Consider the following 16,905-nt stretch of genomic DNA (forward strand, 5'->3'; position numbering starts at 1 on the left):
TCGCCTTCTGAGACCGGCCGTACCTTCGCCTTACCCTTACGTTTCTAGAGAACAACAAACTACCCTACGGCTCATACAACCGGGCTCCTTACCGCAGCCTACATGTATTTACTTAATGCATCCGAATCGCTACGACGCTGAATGTAAATTTTGCTCAGAAGTAGGAACACTCCACCCCGTAATCGGGGTGTGCCACTTTAGTCCTGAGCACGCTCCTCTCTTTCCGTCAACTACCCAACAAGAGCAATGGGAGATGCTGCTGTCCAGGCCCTCTCAACCTACCCAGCTTCAGCGGGTGGACAGAACACAGGCCGCGCGGTCTGCATATGGGCCCCATAGAAGAAGGAATCACTCCCCAGGGCTGCACGCTGGGCCGTTCAGAAATGTTAAAAGAAGTATTTCTTCCTCCTTCTGCTCCTTCTCTGCCGCAAATCTCGTCGCGTCTGTCAGCGGCGCAGAGACACAGAAGTCAGATCGTCTAACACCGGGTTGGAGCTTTAATTTTATAAAAAAAGGTTTCCACTCTTGTGCTACACCAATACAACTCAACCAAACACCGTTCATGCATCATGCATTGATTTAACCTTACCAAGAATATATCTTTGAAGTAATAAATGGTGTGGTTAAGTGCAATTCACGTTTCTCTGGTTTTACTATTTGTAGAGCGATGAGAGTGAATTTAAGTGACGTCGCATGGGAAATCGTTATGGGTGCCGTTTACTGCTTTGCTTTCCAACCACTTTCACGGAGTGGATTGGCACGATTTTTTTTATGGATATATGCCTTTTCGTTCAAATAACTTTCATTTCATAGTCAGCGCTTATACTGTCTGGTTCCTTTTCTCGTGTATTTCGTACTACCGCGCTGTTTTTACATCATGTCAACGTACCCACTCGCCCAACTTTCCTTTCTGCTGCAATAAATTTGAATCGTGCTAAGGTATTTTTCTCAAGTATTGCGATGACGATTTAGGATATAGGGCACTGAAATAACGTGGGCGGGGTTGTGTTCTTTATATTTCCCCGCATGGCGCTAAGAGGAGGAGCCAAATGCAGACGCTAAATTACAGGAATGGTGCCCCGAAGCTACTGCAATGCTCCTGTTGGAAAATATCAATATTCCAGACTACTTGCTTCAAAGCTTATTGTCTAGGGATACACAGTTACGGTGGAACCATTTAAAATAAAAATAACGGGTTCAGAACCTCCTTCTTTGTGTTATATAGGGAAGGACTATGAGGTTTGTATAGGGAAAGACTATGAGGCTTCTGTAGAAAATAACACTGTGGAAAAACACACAACACCAAAATCACAATACATGTGTGACTCATGGAAGCACATTGTCCTACGAACAATGACGCCAGCAAAATATCCAAATTTGGAGGCAAAAATGTACATAATACTGCCATGAACCACGAATTAGGTTTTGGTTAATTAAGTCTCATTTTTCCCACCCGGCCGCACCTGGCTGTGTTATCTGTGTGCCAAGCGGAGCAAGTTCTATTTTTTTAGGCGGCACTGGTTGTCTCATTTGATATTCGATAGGGAGAGTGTTTTGCCGTGTCCTTACTAGCCTACAATAACCTTCCTTGATTTTTTGTCAATATAATTCCACGGCTCGATAAGAAATCGCACCGAGACAGATAATAGAGGGGCATAAAACGCGGTTTTCAATTTGTACTTCACGTTGGGAACGTCACGTTGTTGTACGTGACCTGTGTATTTCACGTAGTTTGCTGCTACGTCACCGCTGTGCAATCTGTTGAGTTCTTAGGAGAGCACAAGTTCGCTCCAATAGGGCTCTGTTCCCTGAAGAAGCCTCCGTAATCCTTCCCACGTGACATCTGGGTTGGGGTGTGCTTGGTACGTACCCTTTATTCTCCCCATAATCTCTGGACCACGAACTAGATCCAGACGCCATCTGAAAATTTACCGCCCGAGTTTAATCTCCTGCCAGCAGGAGCCAAAACAAGGAGTGCTGCAACCACGACCATGGATCAAGAAGCAACATCAAAATCGTGCTGCAGCAGCCCCGGGAACCGCCATCGTTCTGGAGATTCCCCCTAAAGACCCACAACCGTGGTTAGAGAAGCTGTGGTTGGAGAAACAGTGGTTGAAGAACAGGTAAAAAGACAAATAAATTTTCCGGCATGTTTTCTTTTATTTAGAAGATGCAGCTCAAACTTTTTTCAAGCGCGACACCTCTTTAACCAACTAGCCTCAATCCAAAACGTCAAAGAGCTGTTGTGCTCCTCGAACGAAGTTGGAGCTGCATCTTGTATCTAAAAAAAACATGGCGGAAAGTTTTTTTGTCATTCCACGTGTTGAAGATCCGGGTGAGCTCTAGCTTCTCCAACACTGCAGTAATTTCAGAGCAGAAGCCCATAAGATTTTGTTTGCGGTAGAACACATTGAAAACAAACATTCTCTCAGTGTCGGGACCACATTGCGCTTAGTAAACCAAAGTAAAACCTTGTCCTAAACCGGCTCTATAGAAAGATCACGTCAGCTTATGCTTCGGGTATGGCGTTAGTGGTGTACTGGCTGCGGTGGCGCAGAAGAATTTGGGCACACAAACTTGCTGACCAATATGATGCAGCGGCAGCTGTTCGCGCTGGCGCGAACAGCTGCCGCCGCAGGCACGATGCCTTGAAGCACCTGCTACTAGAAGGCGACAGGGACCAACGTATAGGTATTCATCGACGGCCTTGACGTTGTGGCTCTGATGGACACTGTATGCGACTACTCAGTATTCAGTGTATCACGCCCGGCCAACCTGGAAAAGCGTTACGACGAGCTGGAATAATCCGAATGTCCACAAAGCGGAGGTCACCTCGTAACACCAAGTGAAACGTGTACATGGCGCTTCATAGCTGGCGCCACGTACCCTACTTTTTTTATTGTACATTTACACGGCTCCCACGACGTGTATTTATTTATTTTATTTTATTCAGGTACCTCTAAAGGCCCTCCGTAGGAGGGTAATAAATAGGGTGGAGCATGCGCATGCATAGAACATAACATGTATGGGTGCTAACAGAATGATAAATTAGAAACTTAGCAAAAAAATACAAGCAATAAGAATTTTTAAAACACTTAACTTCAAAAACAAATAACTACAAGGCAAGCACACCACAGCAAAAAATTAAAAAATAATAAAAAGTTTATTATACGTAAGCAAGAACAGAATTTGGTCCCTTAATTTTTTAAAAAAGTCTTGAAATTTGGTTAGGTTAGCTTCTGTGGCAATGTGCTGTGGTAGGTTATTCCAGTCTATTATTGTGCGCGGAATAAATACGTTTGCGAACGTCAATGAATGGCAAGTGATGCGCTTAACTTTACAAGAATGATCGCACCATGGAAATGTAATAGTGGGTGAGTGAAAAAAGTCGTCACGAAGGCGCTCATTATGATACAGTTGATGAAAATGTGTTAGGCGAGCATGCCGGTGGCGAAGTGATAATGAAGACAACTCGGCGCGATTTTTCAGCTCTGTGACGCTTGCGTATGGGGAATAATCAGAAAAAATAAAACGAACAGCACCGTTTTGCAGGGATTCAATATCACGCATAATGTATTTGTGACTTGGATCCCCCATGGCGGATGCGTATTCAATTTTAGGGCGAGTGAGAGCTATGTATGCAAGTTTTCTCATGTGTGATGGTGCTTGCTTTAGGTTGTGTTTTATTACGCCTAGTGTACGATTGGCAGATGCGAGCGTTTGATTAATATGGTTATGCCATGTTAAATTTGACTGAAAATGCACTCCAAGGTATTTGTAAGTAGAAACCAGTTCAAGTGTATTGTTGTTCGGAAATATGTAGTTCAAATTCTAGTTGAGGAACGGGTGAATGACATGCACTTTGTTTTAGAAAAGTTAAGATTCATTAGCCAATCAGAACACCATGCGTTCAATGTGTCAATATCAGCCTGAAGAGCCTGGCGGTCAGTGTCATTTGAAATGTTACGATATATTACGCAGTCATCGGCAAAGAGCCTTACTCTAGATGTCAGGCCGTTAGGTAAGTCATTATATAAACTAGAAAGAGCAAAGGGCCAAGAACACTGCCCTGGGGCACCCCAGGCGTTACCTGTACGAAAGACGAATTTGAGCTGTTAACGGATGTAAACTGAGTTCGGGAGGATAGAAAATCGGTTATCCATGCAACAACATTAGTATGAATATTAAGACGTCTTAGTAAGACGTCTTAGAGTAGAAGTCGGTGGTAAGGAACACGGTCAAAGGCTTTAGAAAAATCCAGAAAAATGGCGTCGACCTGATTAATAGCGTCAAGAGATGAGTGTAAGTCGTGAGTAAAACCGGCGAGCTGTGTGTCACATGAGTAACCCCTGCGAAAACCGTGCTGATATTTGCACATAATGTTGTGTTTTTCAAGGTATTGGATATTTTGGGAGTGTATGATGCGTTCTAACTGTTTACAGATCGTATTAGTTAATGAAAAAAACGTTCCTGCGTTTTTGCAGCCACACCTTTCCATAGGGACGATTTTCCGTGCAAGCCGGGTGAACTTCCCAAGCGTTGTAGTCCCACACAAGGGCCGCACGCCAGGCCGGGGAGTCGCTGGTACCTATTTTACCGGTAGGTGTCCGATTGAGCAGAACTGCTGCGGGTCGCCTCATTCTTCACTAGATTGGCTAGGCAGCACATAATGTCACTCCGCTTCATTCACTCCCTGGATTCTTGGGTATAAGAACTAAAGATGCTCCCTTTGCCGAGACATATGAACCCCTCATACGACGATGGTCGCCGACAAGCACGGGCTCAAGCAGTCAACAGCACCCTCGGTTAGGATAATGCAGTTACCTACTCGGACGCTCCCCAACATCGAGGGCGGCAGTACGCCATCATCGTGGCTACTTCTGGAACCATCCTCCGCGCGTGTGTCTCACTCAAGACCCAAGACATGACGACAGCAAAAGAGGCAGCCATCGCCATGGCTCTCACTAAACGGGGGGTTCGGAAGTTAGTCACCGATTCCCAACAAGCCTAACAAATGTTTCCACTCATGTGCTACACAAATACAACTCAACCAACCACCGTTCACGCATCATGCATTGATTTTAAGTAATATCTCTTTGAAGTAATAAGGGTGTGGTTAAGTGCATTTCAGTTTTCTTTGGTCTCACTATTTGTAGAGCAAGGTGAGTCAATTTAAGTGGCGTCGCATGGGTAATCGTTGTGGGTGCCGTTTAGAACTTCTCTTTCCTGCTACATTAACGGTGTGGATTGGCCCGACTATTTTTTTTCTAAAGATTGTCAGTGAACACGCCACCTTGCCTTCTGGTGCAGACCTTAAGTAAAGGTTGTTTCTTGGTTCGATGCGCCGATGTTGTGGCGTGTAGGAGACTTCCGATGGTCTGCGTTGGTGCCTGATGGTGACAGCACTGATGACACGACGACGATTAGAGTTGTTGAGGGTTTTAAAACTGTATATTTGCACGGAAGACATATACAGGATATTTACAGACTGAAGTAGACAGAGTAAGAAATAAAGTGGGTTCCTAGGTCAGCTAAGAATTTGTGCCCGCGGCACCCCCGTCAGCGACGGACCCTGACCTAAGACTACCCAAGTGGTGAGATCCTCCCTAGCCTGGCCTGGCTATCGCGGCAATACGCCGGCCGTGCATAGCACAATAAAACCCTGAAGATTCGACCCAGAGACCTCGTGTCTCGTGGTTTTCATGGGTTACTTAGGCCCCACCCCCGATACACAGGCCAATCGGTATCTCCTGGGCACCTGATAGGATGGATTAGTAAATCCGGGCCTAAACCACGGTAGGCAACGCCCCCCGTAACCCTCAAACACTGGTCACTCTCTCTCTCTCTCCAGAAAAAAGGACAGGATCAAAAGCAAACCAAACAAACACGATAAACAGCCAAAAACCCTCGAATACACGTGCAAGCGCCAGGGACATGCTTCCATGAACGGTGTCTGCATCGCCTGTTCCCACGCATCTCGTCCGAGACAGGACAGCTACTCAAGCCAGCTGAAACCCATAAACATCCGTCTTAACGACCCGGCGCGTCCACAAGATTCTCCGCCGTTGACAGGCGATGCCCCGTTAATTGGACCGTGGGCCAGAAACAGCGCGTAGGGACAAAAGGACACGGCGGCCGGCTCAGGCGTCGCCTTTGCCGCGCCCATCCCGGGCCGCAACGCGCGCACCCTCGCACGCCTCCACTCCGCGCGCGCCGTGGCCAACAAAAGGAAAGCTATCACCATAAATCGGCCGGTGTCTAACCACAGTTGACAGCTCCACGCTCCCTGTCTGCAGCCACTCGACGGACCAAATGGTTTTGCAACCTGCTAATGGAAACCGCGGTGGGCCCCGAGCCAACGGCCGCCATGCCCTCGGGATGCCATTTGAGTCGCCACGCTACCAATGTTTTCCCACGGCTACACCATGCACTCCGGCCAAAACAACGCGACAGCGCAGCTGCGACCCCAGACAATGTGTCCTCCCGCGAGCAGCGTGATCCAGAGACCGCTTGATTTTAACGAGCTGACTGTCATAAAGTCATTCATGTGCCCTTCAGGGAACCGCCGCTTTCCACGTGGTCGACTTTGCAGCGTCGCTGACGCCTGGAACTCTTACATCTTATGACAACCATCTACTCACAAGGTGCTGATACTGACACCGGTGGAATTGTAGAAAGCAGCCACAGCTTGCTTCTTGACCGTGGAGTCTCCGTCCCAAGAGGTAATATGTGCTTGCAGCAAAAAATTCCTCGTTCAAGTCACAAGTTTCACAGAGGAGTATCAGCATTTCAGCAAAGCAGCCTTAATTGTGTACATCATGTAAAGAAAGGGGTATACGCAGAGAAGAGAGGCAGAGGGTCGCCCTTAGAAACTCCTACATCTTCTTTACTTTTTCATCACGTTTTTCCACATTCTCCCCCGTTCCCTGGGGAGGACGCAGGCTGCACCTGCAGAAATAACCCTGTTCGTAAACTCGCTGATCCTTCGCTTCTGTTTCCGTCAAAACGTCGCGGTCATAGAAAAGCTTTGCGGAGGTTGGTGCGGCCTTCTTGGTTAGCTTTTCCTCTGCGGCCAGTGTGTGTGGATGTCTCTAAAGTCCTCCTGGAAAAGCTCCTTCCACAACTTTTGTCTTTTGGAATATTAAACTCTGAAAAAAAAAGCAGTACAAATTCCTGAAATATTGACAAAATCCTCAAAGAAATGGTGGTTTTGCTGAAACTTACCCACAACTGCCTATTGTAGAAATTAGCTTTCGTTTAATAAACTCGGCACATTTTTGAAACATCCGGAGGAAAAATATCTGTTGTAATCTTCAATCAGCTATAACATTATGAACCAACGTTCGAGCCTTGCTCCTATTACGTGCTCTTCTGTTTCCGTAGAGGACATCCACAACTCTTTTTCGTGCCTCGGCCTTATTTTCGACACATCAGAAGTGCCTAAAATGCGCCGCAACGCGTCAAAACATCTTACAGCAGCACAGAGAAAGAACCTCGCAGATCAAAAACATTGCTTATTCCTCTCATCTTTGTCCATTTATGTTTTTCATAATGCGGGTGCGACCAAATAAATGTTGTTAGAGCCATGCAAACATACTGCTCCTTCACGTTTTCAGCACTCCAATTGCTGAATACTAAATTAAAATGGCAAAAAATGTGTGCACGCCACATCAAAATTTTGCGGCCAGGCGGAATTTGCCTGCCACGTTATTCTAACTAAGCACACAGTGTGTGATCTGCAGACAAAGCAAGTCTTGTTCGACATTGTCGTTGGTGATGGCGCGGATTTACAGTGACAACTTTAATACGAGTACAACTCGTGCAAAGCCTTCGATATTAACGATATAATTTGTGCCATTCTATTGTATGTAAAAAGCTGCGTAGGGAATTTTCACCTAACAGGGGTCTATATTTATCATCAACAGCTATCAATGCACTGAGATTCTGCCTTTTCTATTCCAATTTTTTGCCTTCGCCTGTCTGGTTTGAAGTTTGCGTGCAATAATGTTACTAAACATCGCCTGCAGAAAGATTATATTCGAACATACAATGCTGGTATAATGTACTATGATTCTAGCGAAAATGTATCGCCGTTGTCTACATTGTGAAATTCTTTACTAGTTGGGTTATTGTACTGTATTGTTTGACCGCCTTCTAAAATGTTGTCGACAAGAGCACAAACCAATATTTTCTTACACGCATCACGTGGCATAAAGAGAGCAGGAACATAGACGCTGCAGAAATCAATAGTTGGGTCATTCTACTGTATTGTTTGACTACCTTCTAAAATCTTGTCGAAAAGAGCACAAACCTATATTTTTTTACACGTATCACTTGACATAGAGACAGCAGAGACACAGACCACAGACCCTGCCGATAGGACTCTGAGACATTTGCGTTGAAATGTTGTGTTCTTGTTTCAAACAACACTTTATCTCTTTCTAGCGGCCGTATTTTTAACAAGCATTTTGAAGTGTAGATGCTTTTGATCGAACAAGCATTTTGATCGAGTAGATCATCGGGCTGCGGAATGTCGTAATACACCGAAGGATTCGCCGCCGAAGTTCCCGCCTGGGGATGACAACGTCGTTGCTTGCGTGCTGGCCAAGAGTTTTACCACTCGACATGGTTGCCCGAAACTGTCCAAAGAAGCCAGGACCCCATACAGACAACAATGGCAACCACACGTGGCAGGAAAGCCCAATCTTCCTCGTGGAAGGTATGCCCCTGGCGGGAGGATGTGTGCACGGAAAGAAAACTAGTGTTTAAGGGACACGGGAGGTAACATGGCTACCGTGCAGAGGACCCTATTTCCAGACGAACGCCTGACCGGGACGAGCAGCCACGTGCTTCCCCTCAATGGTTCAGTGAATACCTTGCAGGAGGTGGTCATCCACGTCGACACGCCTTACTTTACCGGCGAAGTAACAGTTGTCCTCATTGACAACCTATTTATGGTCTCGTCATCGGCAATATTTCAAATGTGCGTGCGCCTCGGAATCATAATCCAAGCAGCGAGGACAAACGCACCGGGTGCAAAGGGGCAGGGAAACCTAAGGGTTACGAGCAATCCGCGTCTATAGACAACTCCGTCTTAGTTTCGGCCGTTGCCAAAGCAGGGACCTACCTTGCGCCTTAAAGAGTAACCTCAATAGGTCACGTCGGCATCTGAAAGGAGCAACTCTCGGAGGAACAGACCAAGGATAGCACCCTAAAAAAAGTTTCAGCAAAAAGTAATCGACACGTTTGCTCAGGAAACGTCAATCACTACACTTTATTTAAGATGCGAACATTTTCTACCGTCAATACCAACTCGCAACCAGCCAGACAATCCAGCAGCTGGTGGTTCCAGAACAGAACTGGAAACAGATTCTTCGATTGGCACAGGAGGACGTCAGGAATGGTCATCTGGGATCCCGTAGAACAACAAACCGCGTTCTGGAAGAATTCTGTTGGCCGGTTGTACGATGTGACACCAAAGGCTCCCTAAGGTCCCGCGACGGCTGCGTATTTCCGCGTGGTGGTTATTAAAGAAATGAGCTGACCGAGAAATGAGCTGGCCAGACACTCGACTTGCAAAGGGCGCAATCCCCCAAAGTGGGCATGTGCCATGGTTGTGCGGCAGCATAGCTTCCCGTCGAGAGTGAAGAAGACGCTCTGGGGAACAAGCACGTGCACGAGCTGAAAGACCTAGCTGCCTGTCTGAATTTGCTTTGCTAATTATCTGCCAATAGAGAATCATTCGTTTACTACTTGTGAAGAGGAGTTTTCCCTGCTCCGCAACATCTGTGGTGGAGGAGCTACCCAAAACGAAGCTTCGGAGCGGCCGCCACATCCCAGGAGAAACGATGTTGGCTACTGGAGCCTCTGGATCCGCGCCACCGTTCGTCATCATCCCCCACCCTCGCGAGCCCGGGTTCCTCACCGACGGCGTCGAGGTTGAAGATTGGCTCAAGATGTACTAGCGCGTCAGTGGTCATAACAGGTGGGATCCGACAATCATGCTGGCCAACATAGGATATTACTTGAGGGGGACACCGAAGGTCTGGTATGAAATGACCGAGCCCGACCTTATGAAACGATTGAGGGAACTATTTAGGCAACCAGAAGGACGTCAACTAGCGGCGAAGAAGCAACTGGCGACGCATGCATAAACAACCACCGAGTGCTACGTGTCCTATATCTAGGACGTGCTGTCCCTCTGCATGAAGGCTGGCGCCCAGATGACAGAGGCCGACAAAGTCGGCCATGCGCTTAAAGGAATCGCGGATAGCGCTTTTCACTTGCTGCTCTGCAAAGACTGGACCACTGTCAGTGCTATTTTCAAAGAATGTCAGACGTTTCAGCAGCCCAAAAGCCGCCGCATCACAGCTCCGTTCACCCGACTGCCGAACACCACTCCGATATCTTCGTGCGAGGACCCCGTATCCTCTTCGCGACAGTCCCCGTCTAACGTTGGCCGAGATGCTCCTGAGGGTCTGACGCGCGTCATACGACGCGAGCTCGAAGCAATGGCACCAGCTTCCCTATTTCAGCACGCATCTCAGAGCAACCACCCGTCCATCCCGCTTATACAAGGCGCCATACGTTAGGAGATCGAAAACCTGGGCATACGGTCCGTCTGCGCGGTGAATCATCCCGGCAGCCACGAGACCCCTTTCCGAACGGCAGAAAAAGGCAGGCTGGGGCCCTTATTGACACTGGAGCCCAATTTTCTGTAATGAACTCTAATCTACGCCGCCAACTTCGAAAAGTCCTCCCACCTGCTCCAACCAGTGTCATACGTGTTGCCGACGGACGCGTGCCGGTCGTCTCTTGGCTGTGCACTGCTCGCGTAGAAATTACCGGCCACCAAATCCCCGTCCACTTCCCTGTCCTTCAAAATTGTCCCCACGATGTTATACTTGGCCTCGACTTTTTGTCGGAACATGCTGCCCTCATAGACTGCTCCTCCGGTGTCCTCCGTTTAGAGCTGTCTCTTTTGTAAACAGCAGGCGACGAACCAGGGGCACAGTTTTATTGCGAAAGAAGCGTCCGTCTGCCGGCAAAAACCGTGACATTGTTCCCTTGTCATCGCGGCCGCCCGTTCCTAATGGTAACTACGTCGTTTGGCCGATACGGTCAGTGCTACTCGAGCGCGACGTCGCTCTTCCCCACACCCTAGTCACAATGACTGATAATGCGATCAGCCTCCCTTTTGTGAACTTTGGCCTGTCAACGCAAGTGATGCCACAGGGTATTTCGCTTGCAACCCTTTGCCCTTTGGACGGTGATAAAGTTTCCCCTCTATCGGCCAACGCACCATAGAGCCCTTTTAACGAGACCCCTGAGGAGCCTAGGCAGGACGATGTGCTCGTGGACATGATTGCCTCCGGACTTCCAGCAGCATAAGCTGAAGGGCTCTACCGCCTTTTGCAGTCTAATAAAGACATATTTGACTTGGCTGACCACCCGTTGGGCCAGGCTTCTGCTGTGAAGCACCGGATAAACACTGCTTATGCAAACCGAATTCGCAGGCGGCCATGCCGTGTGTCGCATGCTGAATCTGCTCGTGATACAGCAGGGTAGTCGACAAGAAGCTCGACAAAAACATCATAGAGCCTTCGGACAGCCCGTTGGCATCTCCCGTCGTACTCGTAAAAACGAAGGATGGCACCCTGAGGTTTTGCGTTGATTACCGACACCTAAAGAAGATAACAAAAAACACGCTTACCCTCGACCGCCCATGGACGATGCCCTTGATTATCTGCATGGAGCCAAATATTTTTCTTCAATAGACCTACAACCAGGCTATTTGGCAAATTTCAGTGGACGAAAAGGATCGAGAAAAGACCGCTTTTGTGACTCCCGACGGCATCTATCAGTTTAAAGTGATGCCTTTTAACATCTGTAATGCTCCGGTTACTTTTGAAAGAATGATGGACTCACTTTTGCACGGTTTTAGATGGTCGATTTCCTTTGTTATTTGGACGACGTCATCGCTTGCTCGCCAACCTTTGACAGCCACATTTCCCGCCTCTCTAAAATCCTATCAGTTTTTCGTCAGGTTGGTCTCCAGCTCAACGCCAAGAAATGGCGCTTCGGATGCCACCAGCTCTCTACCCTCGGCCACCTGGTTGATTCGACGGGAGTTCGCCCCGACCCTGGTAAAATAAGTGCCGTTCGCCATTTGCCTGAGCCCCGTTCACCTAAAGACGTACGTAGTTTTCTTGGTTTATGCTCCTACTTCCGGGCTTCATCAAAAATTTTGCTACCATCGCCCGCCCTCCTACCGATCTCCTTCACAAGAACACAACGTTTATTTGGGGCTCCAACCAAAAGCGAGCATTTTCCGCACTGACTGGACTCTTGACCTCAACGCCGATTTTGGCTCACTTCGACGCCTCTGCTCCTACTGAAATTCGCACCGACGCTAGTGGCTACGGCATTGGAGCTGTATTGGCCCAACGCCAAGCAGGTGTGGATTGAGTGGCCGCGTACGCCAGCCGCCTCCTTTCGCACTCGAAACACAATTGCTCTATAACTCAGCGCGAATGCCTTGCTCTAGTGTCGGTGGTCGGCACATTCCGCCCCTATGTGTATGGTAGGCACTTTGCTGTCGTGACTGACCATCACGCACTGTGCTGGCTGTCCTTCTTCAAGGAACCTACCTGTCGGCTTGGCCTCTGGGCGTTGCGCCTTCAAGAATACTCTTTTTCGGTGATTCACAAGTCCGGCCAGCTAAAGACGGACGCCGACTGTTTATCTCGAAACCCGGTCAGCCCTCCGGAATGGTCGGCGGACGACACTGACGCTTGTGTCGTAGCGGTTTCCAACTTCCTGAACATTGGCGAAGAACAGCGGCGCGACCCTTCTCTGCACTCCATCATTGACGGCGTTAACCCTGGTTCCACCGACCATGCCCTGCGCTCCTTCGTTATACATGATGGAGTCTTATAACGGCGCAACTTTCGCTCAGATGGTTCTGATAACCTGCTTTTCGTTCCGGAACACCTACGTCGGACTACGCTGCACCAGCTTCATGACGCACCCATGGGCGGCCATCTGGGAGTGACCCACACCTACCACCGCGTGCGACATCGTTTTTTCTGGCCAGGACTGTACCACTCAGTGCAGCGTTACGTGCTTGAATGTGACCTGTGCCAACGCCGTAAGCTACCCTCCAAGCAACCAGCAGGGCAGCTGCAACCACTTGAAATTCCCACTGAACCATTTTTCCAGATCGGAATAGATTTGCTCGGGCCCTTCCCCTTGTCTACTTCCGGACACAAATGGATTGCTGTCGCTATCGAGTACGCTACCCGCTTTGCTATCAGCCGTGCGCTACCCACGAGCTGTGCTACTGACGTGACCGATTTTCACCTCTATCAGGTCATACTGAACCACGGCGCTCCTTGGCAGCTTGTCACAGACCGCGGTCGAAATTTCCTGTCTCAAGTCATTGCGGACATACTTCGCTCATGTTCGATTCGCCATAAGGTGACTACAGCTTATAACCCACAAACAAACGGCCTTACTAGCCGTTTTAATAGAACCCTTATGGACACGCTCGCCATATATGTGTCTAGTGACCACAGCGACTGGGATATTGCAATGCCTTTCGTCACTTTCGCGTATAATTTCTCGTGACGGGAGAAATTATACTCGTTACGGGAGAAATTATTTCTCGTGACGGGAGAAATTTGCGTTGCTAATTATCTGCCTAGAGAATCCTTCGTTTACTACTTGTGAATAGGCGTTTTCCCTGCTCCGCAACAGTATTGATCCCCACCTTCGAGCAACATCTGGGAGCTGTTCGCCAGATAGGAGAACGCGCCGTCCCCCGTACCGTCCCGTACAGTAGCCACAGCTTCCCCGTGACACAAGATGACATTCGAGAATCAGCGGCAGATTATCTATCCATGGAGTAGAGAGTTTCTAATGCAGTACGAATGTCACGCATGTATCTACTGTTCGCAATGATGTGAATAGCTTTCTGCGAGAGATGACATGCAATATCTTGTCTGTACATGTGGACTTAGGAGTTTCAGAGCGGCGCTTCCTTGTGTGTTTGTACTGCTTTAGCGCGCCATTAGTGTGACACATGTGACTTTTCCCTGTTTAGATTCTAGTCAGAGGGGCATTGTTCTTTGGTTAAGTGCTCCATCCTCTTTGGACTCGCCGGCCCTCTTGAGCGATGTGGAGTGTGGAAGAATAGTTTTGCACGACAAAACTTTCAAAATGTGGGAGTCATTGTGATGATGTGGCCTAAAGGCGAAGAGTGGAACACGAAAGCCGCATGCCCTTTGGGCTATCCCCAAAGTGGTATGTACCCGAGTACATACCGAGTACGTATGTACCCGAGTACATACCACGGTATGTGTACCGAGTGCATACCACTCGGTACACATACCGAGTACAAGTACCCGAGCGAGAAAGAGGTCAGGCGTGTGCGGGTGGCGGAGCGTCTGCTGGAACGGGTGTGTCAGTCGTCCCATCAAGAAATACGCCAGTGCTGGGCGAGACAACTGGTTTCGCGACATGGCACGACAGGCAGGGCATCCCGCTCGGCGTCCGTTGAGGGCGCGACATTTCGTTGAGGTTTGCTGCACCCTGTAATCCTCATCTCTGGGCAGCAGCCAGGGACGGGCCTGCATCACCCCCGCTGGTGTGGGCGACGACGAAAGGCCGAGCTACGAACTTCGAGCCGATACCGCCGCGCGCCAATCCCCGGCCAAATCACAAGTACAACGTAGGACGTTTGATTTATCCCCGCGTGTCTGTCTGTTTATTTTATCCCCGCGTTGCATGTGTATGGCCTATCCGTAATCTAGCTGAGGTAACTTCAATGTAGCTGTTGTGTGAGTCAGTGGTGTATTGTCCCAAGTGTGGTTTTATTACGTGTAGTTTGTTGTCTGTGTGTTTGCTCCAGTCTGCTGGCCAAGTTTTTCGGAGTTGCTGTCTTATGTGTGGCTTGCGGTCTGTGTAAGGTAGTGTTGTTATGTTTACTGTGTTTCGGAGTGTAGCATTGGCGGCCATTTCATCCGGCAGTTCATTTTTTTTATTGCGGAAGTTTGCTATTCAGCATAAGGGGAAATTAAATGTACAGATACACACCGGATTCTCGAAGGAGTCGGAGCAGGGGGCGATGATGTGGTCCTTGTATCCACGTCATGAAATCTGGCGGACGTCCGGGGCGCGGGCCGCAGGAGGTGATGTGCACAGCGCGTAGGCTTCGCAGAGCAGGGCAACTCCACACCAGGTGCTCTGCTGTAGCCTGGTCAACTGGAGCGGGGCAAAAAGGGCAGGTGAAGTTGAACGGGGCATGGTATTGAGGAGGCCAGGACCTCGTCACAGCTCGCCTGAGGGCGACTCCCAGGCTAAGACGTCTGAGCAGGACCTCATATTGGCGAGACAACCCGCCAGGGAGATCTGCAGCACGCGGGGGTAAGAGAGCGCGCGCGGTGCGCCGTAGACGTTCTTTTGCACTGGCAAGGCGAACACCGTTCGACGAAGGTGCAAGAGGAGCTAGATATTGCGCGCGCACGGGGTGTGTTCCGGCATCTGCAGCCTGCACTGCGGGGTGGCTATTCCGTTGGCGCCATGAAGTGCGTACACGACCTGGATAAGTGTCCATTATGTCCTGGATTTCTAGCAGAAGTTCGTTGGGCGTGAGAGTTTTACGAAGCTCTCGAACAGCTGCCGACGAATCGGTGTAAATTGTACACTGTGGTGAACCGTGGTTAATTACCAACGATGTGTGTAGCAGAGCATCCCGCACTGCAAGGAGCTCTGCCTGCTTTGATGGCCACTTCTCCGTTGTTATGTAAGTGCAGGTCACTGGATCGGGAGCCGCAGTCGGGCAGAGTAGAGCCCTGGCGTCGACAAACATCAGCGCAGACAAATGGCTACCAATGTCCATAAAAGGCGGAATCGGAGCACCAACTGTCCGGGGATGAATACGAGCAACAGGTCGTGTATTCGTTAGTCGGTGGAACTCCCATGGGGCCGTATATTTGTGTTCCATAGTGGTGGGGCAGGTGAACCGGTCATGTACGCTGCAAGAGCGGCGGAATCAGGGTCAAGGGCTTGTTTTTTGAGGCGGGTTGTCGACGCTGATGCACTAGCTCATTAAACGTGTTGAGCTGCGCTTCCTGTTTCAGAATAGTGACGGGGTGAGGGCTGGAAGACCAGTTATAGCTCGCATAGCCGAATTCTTTATTGATTCGAGTAGTGCCCAGTCTGACTTTGTAAGAAAGTGGAATTGCGCTTCATAAACTATGCTAGGCTAAAGAATGGCTCGGACAAGTATGCGGGCCATCTTCGAGGCCGCACCGCCGGCTTTTTGAGACATGCGACGGAACAGCTGCAGCGATTGTGAAGCTTTATGCTTTGCAGAGCGAATCCAAGGTTTTGCAGAACCGGTGGCCGTAATATCCGAGAACAACACCTGCAGGGTAGATGCTGTTGGTATAGGCGTGCCTTGAACCGAAAGACGGATCGCGGAGGTTGCCAACCGCCGACGGCCCCATGCTTTGGCCATGGTGAGAAGGGCTGTTTTGTTAGGTGAAAGCGTGAGGCCAAGATACCTGCACGAAGGATTGGTTTCATCTAGAGCTTATTTCAGGCGGACACTTTGGACGTGAAGGTCCTGGTAAACAGACCATTCCGTGATGTCGTCTGCATACATGATACTATAAATGTGTGGAGCAGCACCAAGTCGCCAGGCAAGAGGTATCATGGCCATGTTAAAAAGCAAGGGGGCCAAGACAGGTCCCTGAGGCACACCACGGCGGGGCTGGAAGGACCCTATGGGAGATTTTTTGAGACGTAAGGAGAAGGTGCGGTTTCGTAGGTAGAAGGACATGAAATCACATATCCGGGATGGCAGGTGAAGGAGATGAAGTACCGCAATGACGGCGGCAT

Source organism: Haemaphysalis longicornis, unplaced genomic scaffold (genome assembly GCF_048455015.1).
Source record: "Haemaphysalis longicornis isolate Haplotype H1 unplaced genomic scaffold, Haemaphysalis longicornis Haplotype H1 scaffold_16, whole genome shotgun sequence".
NCBI classification, from domain to species: Eukaryota; Metazoa; Arthropoda; class Arachnida; order Ixodida; family Ixodidae; genus Haemaphysalis; species Haemaphysalis longicornis.